A 14,987-nucleotide genomic window follows, 5' to 3' on the forward strand; every position below is an offset into this window, starting at 1 on the left:
CTGACCTTTAAAGCCCTAAACGGCCTTGGTCCTGTATACCTGAAGGAGCGTCTCCACCCCCATCATTCAGCCCGGACACTGAGATCCAGCGCCGAGGGCCTTCTGGCGGTTCCCTCATTGCGAGAAGTGAGGCTACAGGGAACCAGACAGAGGGCCTTCTCGGTAGTGGCGCCCGCCCTGTGGAACGCCCTCCCATTAGATGTCAAAGAGATAAATAATTACCTGATATTCAGAAGACATCTTAAGGCAGCCCTGTTCAGGGAAGTTTTTAATATGTAACGCTGTACTGTTTTTAACACTGATTGGGAGCCGCCCAGAGTGGCTGGGGAAACTCAGCCAGATGGGCGGGGTATAAATAATAAATTATTATTATTATTATTATTCCCTTGGATGCTATACTCCTATTGATGCAGCCCAGAATTGCATTGGCTTTTTTAGCTGCCGCGTCACACTGTTGGCTCATGTCAAGTTTGTGGTCAACCAAGACTCCTAGATCCTTTTCACATGTACTGCTCTCAAGCCAGGTGTCCCCCATCTTGCATTTGTGCCTCTCATTTTTTTTGCCCAAGTGCAATACTTTACATTTCTCCCTGTTAAAGTTCATCTTGTTTGTTTTGGCCCAGTTCTCTAATCTGTCAAGGTCGTTTTGAAGTGTGATCCTGTCCTCTGGGGTGTTAGCCACCCCTCCCAGTTTGGTGTCATCTGCAAATGTGATCAGGATGCCCTTGTGTCCATCATCCAAGTCGTTGATAAAGATGTTGAATAAGACCGGGCCCAAGACAGAACCCTGTGGCACCCCACTAGTCACTCTTCTCCAGGATGAAGAGGAACCATTGATGAGCACCCTTTGGGTTCGGTCAGTCAGCCAGTTACAAATCCACTGAGTGGTAGCATAGTCATTTATAAAAATCATTTATAAAAAACAAAAATCACCCATTTCTATTCAGGCAACCAGAGCGGAAGCAGGATCTTGCACTGAACGTCCCTCGGTAGATCATCGTAGTCAAAAGCGCAATGTAGAGCAACGCAGAAGCATCTGCAAACCTGCCCTGATTTATTGACAGTTCCCCCATGTTTCCCCACCATTCTTAACCTGCATGTGGAAATTTCTGATCAGAACCGGAAGTGTGCAGTTGTCTAGAGCTCTCTGTCTGTCTTCTCTATGGTGGAAGGAGGAGTTCTGTCTTTCTGCTTGCTCTCCCAAGCACTGCTGAAGGTGTGGCGCCCTCAGAGGCACTATTGATTTTCAGGACTCCTGTAATAAGATGCAGAATCGGAGTAAGGGAAGCTCTGACACTTTTGACCCACCAAACTTCTGCTGTTGAAAAAGCAGTCAGCTTTTTGAGTTATGAAAAGTTAGAAGGATCATGGACCATACGACACAAGCTTTTACTCAAAAGTAAATTCTGCTGAATTCAGTGTGGAACCCACTTGCAATCAAATGAACACAGAATTGAGGCCTTAGGCTTAACACACCTGCTTAAATTTGTGAAAGTCAAAAGTGGCTAAATAAATGGTGAAAACTTGGCTTCTATCATCTAAAGTTGGTTGAAAGGACACCCTGTTGTGTTGTTTAGTCAGAGATGGATACGAAATGCTGAAGAGCATTATCTTCCAAGTGATGCCGCCTTGGCTGCTCTGGGTGAGGTTAACCTTTCCAGACCCTTTATTTCCCTGGCAGATACTTGGGCTAGAAACTCCATTACGCCAACTAGAATGAGATGGCTGTAGCTGTAAGCAACAGGCATCTTGGAGCAGGCACAGCATATGCCGCCTGGCAATCCCAGCAGATAGGAAAGGCTTGTTGCTGCCCATCAGCTGTCATCCTCTTATGACAGGCTGCCATTCCTCAAGTACTTGAGGAAACTGGCACCAGGGGAGCTTGAGAACATAAGAAGCATAGAACTGTAGAGCTGGAAGGGACCCAGCCGATCATCTAGTCCAACCCCCTGCAATGCAGGAATATATGGCTGGCCCATCTGAGGATCAAACCTGCCACCGTGGCAATTTATTTGTTAAGAGGATGGGGGAAAGGGAACAGTTCTTCATAAGGATCAGAATAAATGGGGCTGAAATTGCGTCCTTGAAAGCACCATCCTGGATTTGGAAAACTGATACCAGGAGCCATGGGTGCAAACAGCATTTATTGTGGGGCAGGCTTTATCTTGGAGGCTAAGGGCAGAGTCATCTGTGATGCAATTGGTCAGTTAGTTAAGTATTTTTATTGATTTACTTGATTTAGAGGGGGCAGCTCCCCCCCCCGCCTCCCTGGCTACGCCCATGCCAGGAGCCTGACACATTGTCTTGGGTGGGGTGATGCTTTCAAGAAAGCAATCCCCAATATTCATTTTCTTTCGTTTTATGAACTGGTTTTATAATGTGGTTTGGTTTTATAATGTGTTAAAGAAAGCAATAATATTTTGCTATCATCATGATAGCTTCTACGGATAAATTTGACTAAGAACACTTTGTCGCGTCCCTTGAGAGAAGCAGGGCTTGTGGCTGATGGTTTTCTCAGGGCCCAGGGGTGCTGCATCGCGCGAGGTTCATTGTGACATCTCCCTCTGCTGGCTCATTGGTCGCCAGAGCTCTAGAAGGCCTGGGATCTCCTATGCTTGGATCATTCTGTGCTTGTGAGAGTAGAGAGAGCATGTAAGTAGGATTTCTTTCAGCGTATCGGATCCTCTTAATTGAGGGTCCGCGTTGCGCACAGGCAATAGGTGCAGCCCCCCTTCCTTGCGAGTGGTGGTGTGATCGAGGGGGGCCTTTAAAAGGCAGCGGCGTGGCGTTGGGGGGGGGTTACCTGGGTTTGCGCTGCCAAACACCTGCCACCCACCCTCGATTTAGGTTTGTGCTTTGGCCTCGCTCTGGACTTTGGTTGGTCGCCTGTTTTGGAACAGGGGCTGGGTAGGAATTTCAAGTATAAAATCAACAGAAACAGCCTCTGTGGATCTAAGACTAAGACTTATTCAACAGAAAATAATATTCAGAGTCCACTGGACTCCAGCAAAACTATACCAGAAGAAAATAACAAGTACAGACAACTGCTGGAGATGTGGGAGTAAAAATGCGAACTTAGTACATATGATGATTCAATGCCCGATAATAAGATCATTTAGGTGTGAGGTGAGGATATTTATAGCAAGAGTAATAAAAAGAAATTGTTATTTAGCGGAATTAAATTTAATTCTAAATTATATTCTGGAAACGTGGGAGATTACAAGGGGTAAAAATAATAATAATGGATGTACCGTGCGATATTAGAAGCAAAAAAACTTGTTTTGATGATTTGGAAGAGCCGCAAAAAGATTCCATTGAGCACATGAATTGATAATATGGACAGACTAGCTACATACAAACAAATTGCATGTCGATGCAAATTAAGAATGGATAAATATGAAGAAATCTGGAAGGAATATTTAAGCGATAAGGCGGATAATGGTGGGAAGTAGGGGGAGGAGAGAGAGGCGGGGAAATATTGTTAAAAAGGTGTAGTCATAGGTATATCAGTGTATCCAAATCTGAATTGTCAAACTGTGTTATTAGTGTTATGGTTTTTGTTGTGTGTGTGCCCAAAGTCCGTTTCGGGGGCCTATTTCCTGGGGTAAAATCACTGAAAAAAACCTCAACGGTTAAACCCAATACCACTCACATTGCTGTACTCAAGAAAGTTGTGGCCTAAATTTTGCCCATTCACCTTCAGAGTCCAATGCTGTCTCAATGTGTTCTCCTTCTCTTGGGGTTGGGCCTTGATGCGCAACTGAGTTCTGTGGTGATAGGGAGCTTAGAGGCGCGAATGCAAAAAGCAGTTTCGGGACGTAGATCAGGAGGGGACGAACTGTGAGCCCCATTTCTCACATTTTCCTCTTTCTTTTCTAGGTTTACCAGATTGCGAAAAGCCTTTTCGAGGATGGCAAGGAAAAATAAAGTGGGCCCTGTCCCCGAGTCCTCCCCGCCGCCCCCCGCCCGGCCCTCCGCCCCCCCCTGCAAGCCCCTTTTCGTAAGGACTTCCAAGGTAAAACCTATAGAAAAGCCTAGAGAAGCTGACTCCAGTCCCTGAGATTTCTCAGGGAAGGTCTCTGTCTGAGGCCTGTTTGGAGCTTTAGGTCATCATATCCCATGTGGCTCTTTGTTTCCCCGCAGGCTCAGGAAAAAGCGAAGGAAAGTCCCCCTGAAGGTAATGTCTGTTTCTAGGGATGTGTTCAGAAAGTCTCTCTCTCTCTGTGTGTGAAAGAAGCCTCTCTAACTGGCAGCCTTCTCTTCTTTCCCTTTCAGAAGAGCTCGTCCTGGAAGACCTGGAGGAAGAGGAGGAAGACCTTGGGGCACCTTAACCCATCATTAAGGGTTCTTGGCTTCTGTGTCTTTCCTTGAAGGTTGCGGAGATGAGGTGGTGGTGCAGCCTTGTCTTGCTGCCTCTCAGCAGGCGCCGCCCCAGGCCAAGGCCGTTGGCTGGGCCCAGCCATGGAAGCAGCAGCCCCTGCCAGGCAGGGGCGCCGACTTATAAAAAATATTGGGGGGGCCCATACCGGGGTCCTGCCATATTGTCTCGAAGCGTCAAGGCGACGCGAGGTGGAGGATTCCAGGCGCTTCTGCTCCAGTCCTTTTGATGTCGCCGCGGCCGCAGCGCTGGCCCGCCAGACTTTACATGAAGGTCCATGCACCGGGACAAATTCTAAGTGTGCCCGCAGCACCGTAACACTATCATGATTCACACCACTCTTTTCAGTTAACCTGCTTACTACCGTAATAATTATTTGTTTTAACTCATTACTGAATGTATTTTAAAAGGTAACTATCGTCAAACTAGGAAAATAAAAAATACCAACATAATTTTGTGATTTTACAAAGCATAATATAACTAATAATTTTCTTAAATTATTGGGATATAAACTCAATTTTAAAAGATGACTCTGTCAGTACCAAGAAAGGCCTCACAGATTTGGGCATAAGGATGAGGCCTTCCTTCCAACACATTCTCTGCCTAGAGATTATCCGAGACCCACAGAAAGAGCTCACAAAGACTTGGGAGGGAGGGAGCTGATCATAGAATTCAGCATCAATACCTGGGGCTTCTGCCCCCACCAGGACACCCCCCTCTGAGGGAAAAGCTGAGTCGAGTTCAGCGAGAGATGGGGCATTTCCGTGGGGAAAGCTAGAGGGGCACAGTGCTAAAAGGGGAAGAGGAGGCTATTCCTGCTTTGCCTCAGGTAGCAGAAATGGGATGTATAATTATTATTATTTATTGAATTTATATACCGCCCTATCTTCTTCTTCTTCTTCTAAAGCTCACCAAAACTGGATGTCAATGAAGACATTAAAGAAAATACTGCCCTATACCTGGAGGTCTCAGGGCGGCTGACAGAACAAAATCAAAATATAAATCCACAAAATATTCAATAATAAAAAAGCCAATACCCCCCCCACAAAACCCCCCCATACTTTTAAAAGGATGTCAATCAAATCAACCAAAGGCCTGGTTAAAAGGGAATGTTTTTGCCTGACTTAGTCAACAGGTGAATGTGCCAGGCGAACTTCCCTGGGGAGAGCCTTCCACAGACAGGGAGCCACTGCAGAGAAGGCCCTGTTCTCGCATTGATGCCACCCTTCGCCCTCCGGACCTCTAGAGGAGGCGGCACAGGAAGGAGATGATCTCAGGGTCCAGGTAGGTTCATGGAGAAAGAGGACCCTGTGAAAACTGTGTTGAATGCACTTTGGACAACTTCAACCTCAAGGAGGAAGAAGCCCGCTTGAGTTTGCCCAGGGACTCATCTCAAAACAACTAGGAAACTAAAATAAAAACCATAGACAGGACTCTGAGGGTCCAACCCCCCTGCGATGCTGGCATCTCGACTGCAGCATCCATGGCAGATGGCCATACAACCTCTGCTAACAAATCTCCAAGGAGATTCTACCACCTGCTGAGGGAGATCCACTGTGGAAAACAAAGTTCAAGGAAGCGTAAACCTGCAAGATGAGTTTGCTTGAATTACATACGCCGTGATGGTCGGTTTGGTTTTCTTTCAGGCAAGATCAAATGGGATCCACTTTTAAGACCCTCCCCTCCCAGGGCAGGGGCTCCCCCCACTTCAAACCACAAGAGCTCAGAGCAAGGCTGCCTCTGGTTGTGGCATCTGGCTAAACAACACAGGCACTTCTGCTCAGTGGCTGGGAGACAAAGAGCCACAAAATGAGGAGGAAACTGAAGGAACTAGTGGTCTCCACCACCCTTTGCCCAGCCCTGTAGCACAGTGTGGGGGCAGCCCCCATATCAAGAGGGTTCAAGAGAGAAATAACAGGTCTTACTCTTTAGTTCTTAAAGCTTTTAAGTTACATTGAGAATTTTTATGCAACAAGCAACTTTTAAACTAATGCTAGTATTATATTCACACCATTTTCCATTAGAGAACCACAAGAATTATTTACAATAAAGTTTCAAGTAGGTAGCCGTGTTGGTCTGACACAGTCGAAATAAAAAAATTGTCTAGTAGCACCTTAGAGACCAGCTAAGTTTGTTCTGGGTATAAGCTTTTGTGTGCATGCACACTTCTTCAGATACACAGTGTACAAAACGTAGTGAAAGGGGCTGTACAGAAACGGCACAGAGGAGCCCCCTGCATAATTTACAAAATCTACATTTTTGACAGGCAACAGGAAGGGGTTTTTTGGAGGGGGGGAGTCAGAACTGTAAAGCAGGAGAACCTGATTATGAATGTGGCTGTGGAAGGGAACTCCTGAGAAAACAACACTGGGAATTGCGGGTGAGGACCCCTTACTCAGACATCCCCCCCCCAATGAAGTCAGCTCTACACCCGTCCAGCTCCCACCCCCAGGCTGGTCTCCTGAGTGTTTAGCTGAGTTTTCAGAGCGGCTGAGGGTTAGAAGAGGGAAGGTAAAAAATAGAAAAGGAAGGACCTGTACTCTGTCTGTCTGTCTGTCTGTCTGTCTCTCTCTCTCTCACACACACACACACACCAGAGTCTACAAGAAGCTGCGGGGGGGGGGGGGGCAGGCGAGTCACTTTCCCCACCATTAATCCTGCCAACACCTTCAAGCTTTGTTTAATTCTTTGATTGAGTTTACGAGCCAAGGAGTGAAGCGGCCCCTGCCCCGGACAGCATACAAAACAAGCCAAGTCTGGGAAACAGATGTCTGGGAAGGGATCAGGCTCCAATTCGGACAGGAAACCCCCCGATCGCCCCTTTCAGTGCCCACGAAATGCAATTCACAAAGTCTCATGTGTCCAGTCCCCCCCCCCCCGCCCCAAAGCTTAGTGCAAACTATTTTCTCCAGGATCAGGGGGGCCAGCGGAGGAGGACCCCCATCTCCCCCCAAAACGAAGCTCCCTTTTCCTCCTCTTACTCCAGCCACGTCCTTCTCCCTCCGACTCTGAGCCCCGCTCTCTGCCCCGCCTGTGGAACCAGCGGCAGCGAGAGCTGGGATTGGGCTTGGGGAAAAGATTCCGCCAATCAGAAATCGGCGCGCTGATTGCGGCACCGGTCGCCAGGCAGAACTCGAGGCGTAAGTTGGGAGCGAGGCTGGAGAGGGAAAGAGAAAGTGATTGCAGCTCCTCGCCGGGAATTGCCGCCTCCCTCCCTCCCTCCATCTGTCCCCCCCTCTCAGCTCTTCCTGTCCTGCCCTGCCCTTTGTAAAATTGTGATTTTACAAAGCATAATATAACCAATAATTTTCTTAAATTATTGGGGGGGCAGAGCCCCCCCAAACGAATTTTTGAGGGGGCTCGGGCCCCCTCAGGCCCCATGGAGTCGGCGCCTATGCTGCCAGGTATGGGGGGCAAGGCTGTGGTCCAGAGCATCTCTCCCAGGCTCTGGCAGCGCATCCGGAAGGTGTGGGACTAGAGAGAGGTTTGGGATGGGGAAAGGCATTCAGCTGTGAACCTTGCTATGGGAAGTCAGTCTCTCAGCCTGATTTCCTTCACCGAGGGGCAAAGGGGTGGGGATTAGGAAGCTAAGGAAAACCAGAAGAAAAAGACAACCGTTTTTAAAATACCGTAAATTTCCCTCTATAACACGCAGATTTTTTCTCCTAAAAAGTAAGGTGAAATGTCTGTGCGTGTTATTGAGCGAATGTGTGGTCCCTGGATCTGACTCTCCGGAGCTAAGGGGCAAAATAGGCAAAAATAAGATCGGGGGGGGGGGGGCGGGCGGGCGGAGGGAAGGCGGAAGCTGTTGTTTTCCTGCATTCTGCCTCAGGGTCTTACTGCCCACCCGCTTCTGTTGCTGCGTTTGCTCAAACTCAACAAAGAGCAGAGAATCCCCTGCCCTCCTGGCAAGCAGAGGGTTAAGGAAATGATCGAGTCCTTCCTTCTAATTCTTTCCTAGTCACACTGCGTGCAGGCTCCAGCCCACCACCTCCTCCTCTCCGTGCTCTAGGGACTCGCAGGCAGCCGAAAAACACGCAAGTGGGAGAGAGAGAGAGGGGGGGGGGCTGGCTTGGGTTTGGTGGAGGGGACTTTTGCTTTACAATGGTAGGTTTCTCATTTCTTTTCCAAAAGCAGAGAGCCCTGCCCCCAGGCCCCCTCCAAATTACAGCTTCTCCAAGCAATGTACTGCTGGAGGGAGACAGTATGCTTGTTTGGAAGAGAAACCCTGCTTCCCTGCTCGTAAGTAACAGCAGGCTGGATTGCAGAGTGAGACATGGAAATCTCTGGATTTATATGCTGTATATCAAATATCTTAATCTATACTTTCTAACGCGGCAGGTAAATCAGAATCTCCTGAGCCAGGAGGATTACAGCATCTCTCCTCTCCCCTTCATTAAAAGCCTAATACTCTTCTTTGAAGAAGTATAACGTGAGAATGTTTTTTATATATATTTTTTAAAGTTCATTTCCTCATTGTGCGCTATACACTGATAATTGCTGCCACAATAACAATTGATTGAAAATGGAATTTAGTCCCCCTCCCCCCCATAGAGAGCTGTTCTTCAAACGTTTAGCCTTAATACAGTGGCTGATGTAATACCCTTCTGCTTCACTAGGCATTTTATATAGGGACATTAAAATTGATTTTCTACATCTTGGCAGATGAAAAAAAGTGTGTTACATGCCCTATTGCCCAAAAGTGTGCAAGCACAGAGCAAAGGTTGCAGTGACAGAGGTGGCCAAAAAAGAAATACCGTAAATAAAAAAGAAATCATACTTCGTATATCCTGTCTGTTTTATCCTTAATAGGGACTTTTATAAGCATGGATCCACAGGATCTTTGCATTGGGTCACCCCAAATTCACCATCAGATAACATAGCATGTCCATGGCTACAGCCTGCACCAAAAAAATCACGCACCCACTGTTGCCTAGGGTCGCAGTGGTGCAAAAACGTGGTTACAAAGCATGGATCCACATGGATCCTCAGGATTTTTGCATTGGGCTACTCCAAACTCACTGTCAGATCACATGTCTGTGGCCACAGCATGAACCACAAAAATCATACATCCACTGTTTCATTTAGAATATTTTTTTTCTTGTTTTCCTCCTCTAAAAACTATGTGCGTGTTATGGTCTGGTGCGTGTTATAGAGCGAAAAATACGGTAAAACCTGAATAAATATCTAAGGCAGGAGGGAAGCCAGAAGCAGCCAGAACAATTTTTTTGTATTTTATATTTTTGTACTCAGCTTTGTGGGCCTCGGGCTTTTAAGCAATTTACAAATTCGGAAAATAAATTTTTTAAAAATTATTTGCACCTATTGTTTCAATTTCCTGTTCACACCAAAGGTAACTACAGTGGTGCCCCGCAAGACGAATGCCTCGCAAGACGAAAAACTCGCTAGACGAAAGGGTTTTCCGTTTTTTAAGTCGTTCCGCAAGACGAATTTCCCTATGGGCTTGCTTCGCAAGACGAAACGTCTTGCGAGTTCTTGCGAGTTTGTTTCCTTTTTCTTAAAGCCGCTAAGCCGTTAATAGCCGCTAAGCTGCTAAGCCGTTAATAGCCGCTAAGCCGTTAAGCTGTTAATAGCCGCTAAACCGCTAAGCCGCTAAGCCGTTAATAGCCGCTAAGCCGCTAATAGCTGCTAAGCCGCTAATAGCCGTGCTTCGCAAGACGAAAAAACCGCAAGACAAAGAGACTCGCGGAACAGATTAATTTCGTCTTGTGAGGCACCACTGTATCAGAATATATTGTACTAGGATGATTTTACAGATTCCCGAGTTGGAAGATGTCATCGATAGGTGGCAATGTTCCTCTCTGTACTCTACTTTTCGGGCACCTATATTGTCTAGCCTAAATGCCAGTAGCAGCCTTCAGCGGTGCATACTGGTGCCTAGTGTTTTGTTGTCGCTCTTCTCTGTGAAAACAGAAGCGTGGGTCTGCATGCAGTGTTAGGTTTTATGCATTCTTCTTCCCCATATTGTTTGACACTTCCTTTGCTTTCTCTTCCTAGACACCCCGTGAAGTGGCCCAGCAGGCGGTAGATGCGGATGTGCATTGCGTGGGGGTGAGCACCTTGGCTGCTGGCCACAACAAACTTTATATCTTATAGTTTGTGTTGATGCATTGTGATTTGTTGATAAAATTGTTAAATCATCTACAATGTCTGGTGTTGCCTTATGCTTTCTAAGAAAGTGGGAAATCATCTGCAATATTATTACATATGTATGTAAGATCTATCAAAGAATCTAAATGAAATGAGTAAATTTAAAGTTTTTGCATATAAGACTGCATTATATCTGAAATACACTTCAGATCTTTGGAAATGCAAATTACAATTTAAAATAAATGTTACTGATACAGAAAGGTGGTGAAATTATGTCCTGCCGTTTCATACTGTTTCTTCACCTGCCTCTTGCCCTTTCGGTCCAGTCTCATTGCCCTTTGGGTTCGGTCAGTCAGCCAGTTACAAATCCACTGAGTGGTAGCATAGTCAGGACCGCATTTTACCAGCTTCTTTACAAGAATATCATGGGGCACCTTGTCAAATGCCTTGCTGAAATCAAGGTAGACTACATCCACTGCGTTCCCTTCATCTACCAGGCTTGTAATTCTGTCAAAAAACGAGATCAGGTTAGTCTGACATGACTTATTTTTCAGAAATCCATGCTGACTATTGGTGATCACAGCATTCCTATCTAGGTGCTCACAGACTGTTTGCTTAATGATCTGCTCCAGAATCTTCCCTGGTATTGATGTCAGACTGACTGGGCGGTAATTATTTGGGTCCTCTCTTTTCCCCTTTTTGAAAATAGGGACAACATTTGCCCTCCTCCAGTCTGCCGGGACTTCGCCTGTTCTCCAGGAATTCTCAAAGATGACTGCCAGTGGTTCTGAGATCACATCCGCTAGTTCTTTTAATACTCTTGGATGCAGTTCATCTGGCCCTGGAGACTTGAATACATCTAGACTAGCCAAGTATTCTTGTACTATCTCTTTAGTTATTCTGGGCTGTGTTTCCTCTGCTGAATCATTTGCTCCAAATTCTTCAGGTCGGGCATTGTTTTCTTTATCGGAGAAGACTGAGGCAAAGAAGGCATTGAGGAGTTCAGTCCTTTCTGTGTCCCCTGTTTGCATTTCACCATCTTCTCCTCTGAGTGACCCCACGGTTTCTTTGTTCTTCCTTTTGCTGCAGACATACCCATAAAAGCCTTTTTTGTTGCTTTTAACCTCTCTAGCAAGCCTGAGTTCATTCTGTGCTTTAGCTTTTCTGACTTTGTGTCTACATGTGCTGGCTATTTGTTTGAATTCCTCTTTGGTGGTTTCCCCCCTTTTCCATTTTTTGTACACATCCTTTTTTAATCTTAACTCAGTTAAAATTTCTTTAGATAGCCACCCTGGCTTCTTTAGGCACCTTCCATGTTTCCGTCTCATTGGTATTGCCTGAAGTTGTGCTTTTACTATCTCCCTCTTCACAAACTCTCAGCCATCATGAACTTGTTGAACTTCTTTTATGATTTTACCCCAAGTTGTTTTGTTGAGCTTTTTTTAGGATTGAAGTTATTGAGGTTTTATTGGGATTTTATCTGCCACAGGGACTGGATTAAACCTGTATTTTGTGAAGTTCTTCCTTTTATTTGTTTTGAATGTCTCACCAGCTGATCTGTGTACTCGTGCTAAGAGAAATCTCTCTCTTTCCACTTTCTGCACACCATACATAATTTTATAAACCTCTATCAAGTCTCTATCAGCTTTTTCAATTTTTTGATGTGGAAATATAATTTAAAACCTTGGGATAAAAAGAGTTATTTTAAAACATTTGGTCTCCTGTTGGGCTTAACACATTTATCATTTGAGGATTAAAAAAAAAATTACAATTGCATTTAACCTGTTTGTAATGTATGAACATATTAAAATAGCTTAAATTAAAATATATATGATGCTTACATTCAAGAATATAATAACTATGCACACACACACATTTGTTGTTTAGTCGTGTCTGACTCTTCGTGACCCCATGGACCAGAGCATGCCAGACACTCCTGTCTTCCACTGCCTCCTGCAGTTGGGTCAAATTCATGCTGGTAGCTTCCCAACATCAGGGTCTTTTCCAGGGAGTCTTGTCTTCTCATGAGGTGGCCAAAGTCTCAGAGCCTCAGCTTCACGATCGGTCCTTCCAGTGAGCACTCAGGGCTGATTTCCTTAAGAATGAATAGGTTTGATCTTCTTGCAGTCCATGGGACTCTCAAGAGTCTCCTCCAGCACCAGAATTCAAAAGCACCAATTCTTTGGCAATCAGCCTTCTTTATGGTCCAGCTCTCACTTCCATACATCACTACTGGGAAAACCATGGCTTTTACTATATGGACCTTTGTTGGCAAGGTGATGTCTCTACTTTTTAAGATGCTGTCTAGGTTTGTCACTGCTTTTCTCCCAAGAAGCAGGCGTCTTTTAATTTCGTGACTGTTGTCACCATCTGCAGTGATCATGGAGCCCAAGAAAGTAAAATCTCTCACTGCCTCCATTTCTTCCCCTTCTATTTGCCAGGAGGTGATGGCCATGATCTTTTTTTTTTTATGTTGAGCTTCAAACCATATTTTGCGCTCTCCTCTTTCACCCTAATTAAAAGGTTCTTTAATTCCTTCTCGCTTAATTCCGGTTTGGGATTCATCCAGTCCAGCCTTTCACATGATGAATTCTGCATATAAGTTACTGGTAAATAAGCAGGGAGACAATATACAGCCTTGTCATACTCCTTTCCCAATTTTCAACCAATCAATTGTTCCATATCCAGTTCTAACTGTAGCTTCTTGTCCCACATAGAGATTTCTCAGGAGACAGATGAGGTGATCAGGCACTCCCATTTCTTTAAGAACTTGCCATAGTTTGCTGTGGTCGACACAGTCAAAGGCTTTTGCATAGTCAATGAAGCAGAAGTAGATGTCTTTCTGGAACTCTCTAGCTTTCTCCATAATCCAGCGCAATTTGGTCTCTGGTTCCTCTGCCTCTTCTAAATCCAGCTTGCACTTCTGAGAGTTCTCGGTCCACATACTGCTTGAGCCTTCCTTGTAGAATTTTAAGCATAACCTTGCTAGCATGTGAAATGAGTGCAATTGTGTGGTAGTTGGAGCATTCTTTGGCACTGCCTTTCTTTGGGATTGGGATGTAGCCTGATCTTCTCCAATCCTCTGGCCACTGCTGAGTTTTCCAAACTTGCTGGCATATTGAGTGTAGCAGCTTAACAGCATCATCTTTTAAAATTTAAAATAGTTCAGCTGGAATATCATCACTTCCACTGGCCTTGTTATTAGCAGTGCTTTCTAAGGCCCTTTTGACATTACTCTCCAGGATGTCTGGCTGAAGGTCAGCAACCACACTACCTGGGGTGTACAAGACATCCATATCTTTCTGGTATAATTCCTCTGTGTATTCTTGTCACATCTTTTTGATGTCTTCTGCTTCTGTTAGGTCCTTACCACTTTTGTCCTTTATTATGGTAATCTTTGCACGAAATGTTCCTTTCATATCTCCAATTTTCTTGAACACATCTCTGGTTTTTCCCATTCTATTGTTTTCCTCTATTTCTTTGCATTGCTCATTTAAGAAGGCCCTCTTCTCTCTCCTTGCTATTCTTTGGAAATCTGCATTCAATTTCCTGTATTTTTCACTATCTGCCTCACAGTTTGCTTGCCTTCTCTCTCCCTCTATTTGTAAGGCCTCGTTGGACAGCCACTTTGCTTTCTTGCATTTCCTTTTAACTGGGATGGTTTTCGTTGCTGCCTCCTGTATAATGTTACAAGCCTCCATCCATAATTCTTCAGGCACTCTGTCCAGCAAATCTAAATCCTAAAAACTGTTCCTCACTTCCACTGTGTATTCATAAGGGATTTTATTTAGATAGTGTCTTACTGGCCCAGTGGTTTTTCCTACTTTCTTCAGCTTAAGCTTGAATTTTGCTATAAGAAGCTGATGATCTGAGCCACAGTCAGCTCCAGGTCTTGTTTTTGCTGACTGTATAGAGCTTCTCCATCTGTGGCTGCAGAGAATATAACCAATCTGATTTCGATGTTGCCCATCTGGTGATGTCCATGTGTAGAGTCGTCTATTGTGTTGTTGGAAAAGAGTGTTTGTGATGACCAGCTTGTTCTCTTGGCAGAACTCTATTACCCTTTGCCCTGCTTCGTTTTGATCTCCAAGGCCAAACTTGCCAGTTGTTCCTTTTATCTCTTGCCTCCCTACTTTAGCATTCCAATCCCCTATAATGAAAAGAACATCCTTCTTTGGTGTCATTTCTAGATGGTGTTGTAAGTCTTCAGAGAATTGGTCAATTTCAGTTTCTTCAGCACTGGTAGTTGGTGCATAAATTTGGATTACTGTGATGTTAAAAGGTCTGCCTTGGATTCATATCGAGATCATTCTATCATTTTTGAGATTGCATCCCAGTACAGCTTTTGCCACTCTTTTGTTGACTATGAGGGCCACTCCATTTCTTTTACGGGATTCTTGCCCACAGTACTAGATATGATGGTCATCCGAACTGAAATCACCCATTCCCGTCCATTTTAGTTCACTGATGCCCAGGATGTCAATATTTATTCTTGCCA

The 14,987-nt window shown here is 45.1% G+C and overlaps 1 long non-coding RNA gene across 1 annotated transcript; it reads right to left on the reverse strand.

Moving 5' to 3' along the window:
* Window positions 1–898: 898 nt before the first annotated feature.
* LOC114593496 (uncharacterized) lies at window positions 899–3,987 on the reverse strand. Its single transcript, XR_003705711.2, has 2 exons — window positions 3,698–3,987; window positions 899–1,255 (listed from the first exon to the last, which is right to left on the reverse strand). It is a non-coding gene; the product is annotated as an uncharacterized LOC114593496 (long non-coding RNA).
* Window positions 3,988–14,987: the final 11,000 nt, after the last annotated feature.

Source organism: Podarcis muralis, chromosome 3, assembly GCF_964188315.1.
Source record: "Podarcis muralis chromosome 3, rPodMur119.hap1.1, whole genome shotgun sequence".
Taxonomy (NCBI): domain Eukaryota; kingdom Metazoa; phylum Chordata; class Lepidosauria; order Squamata; family Lacertidae; genus Podarcis; species Podarcis muralis.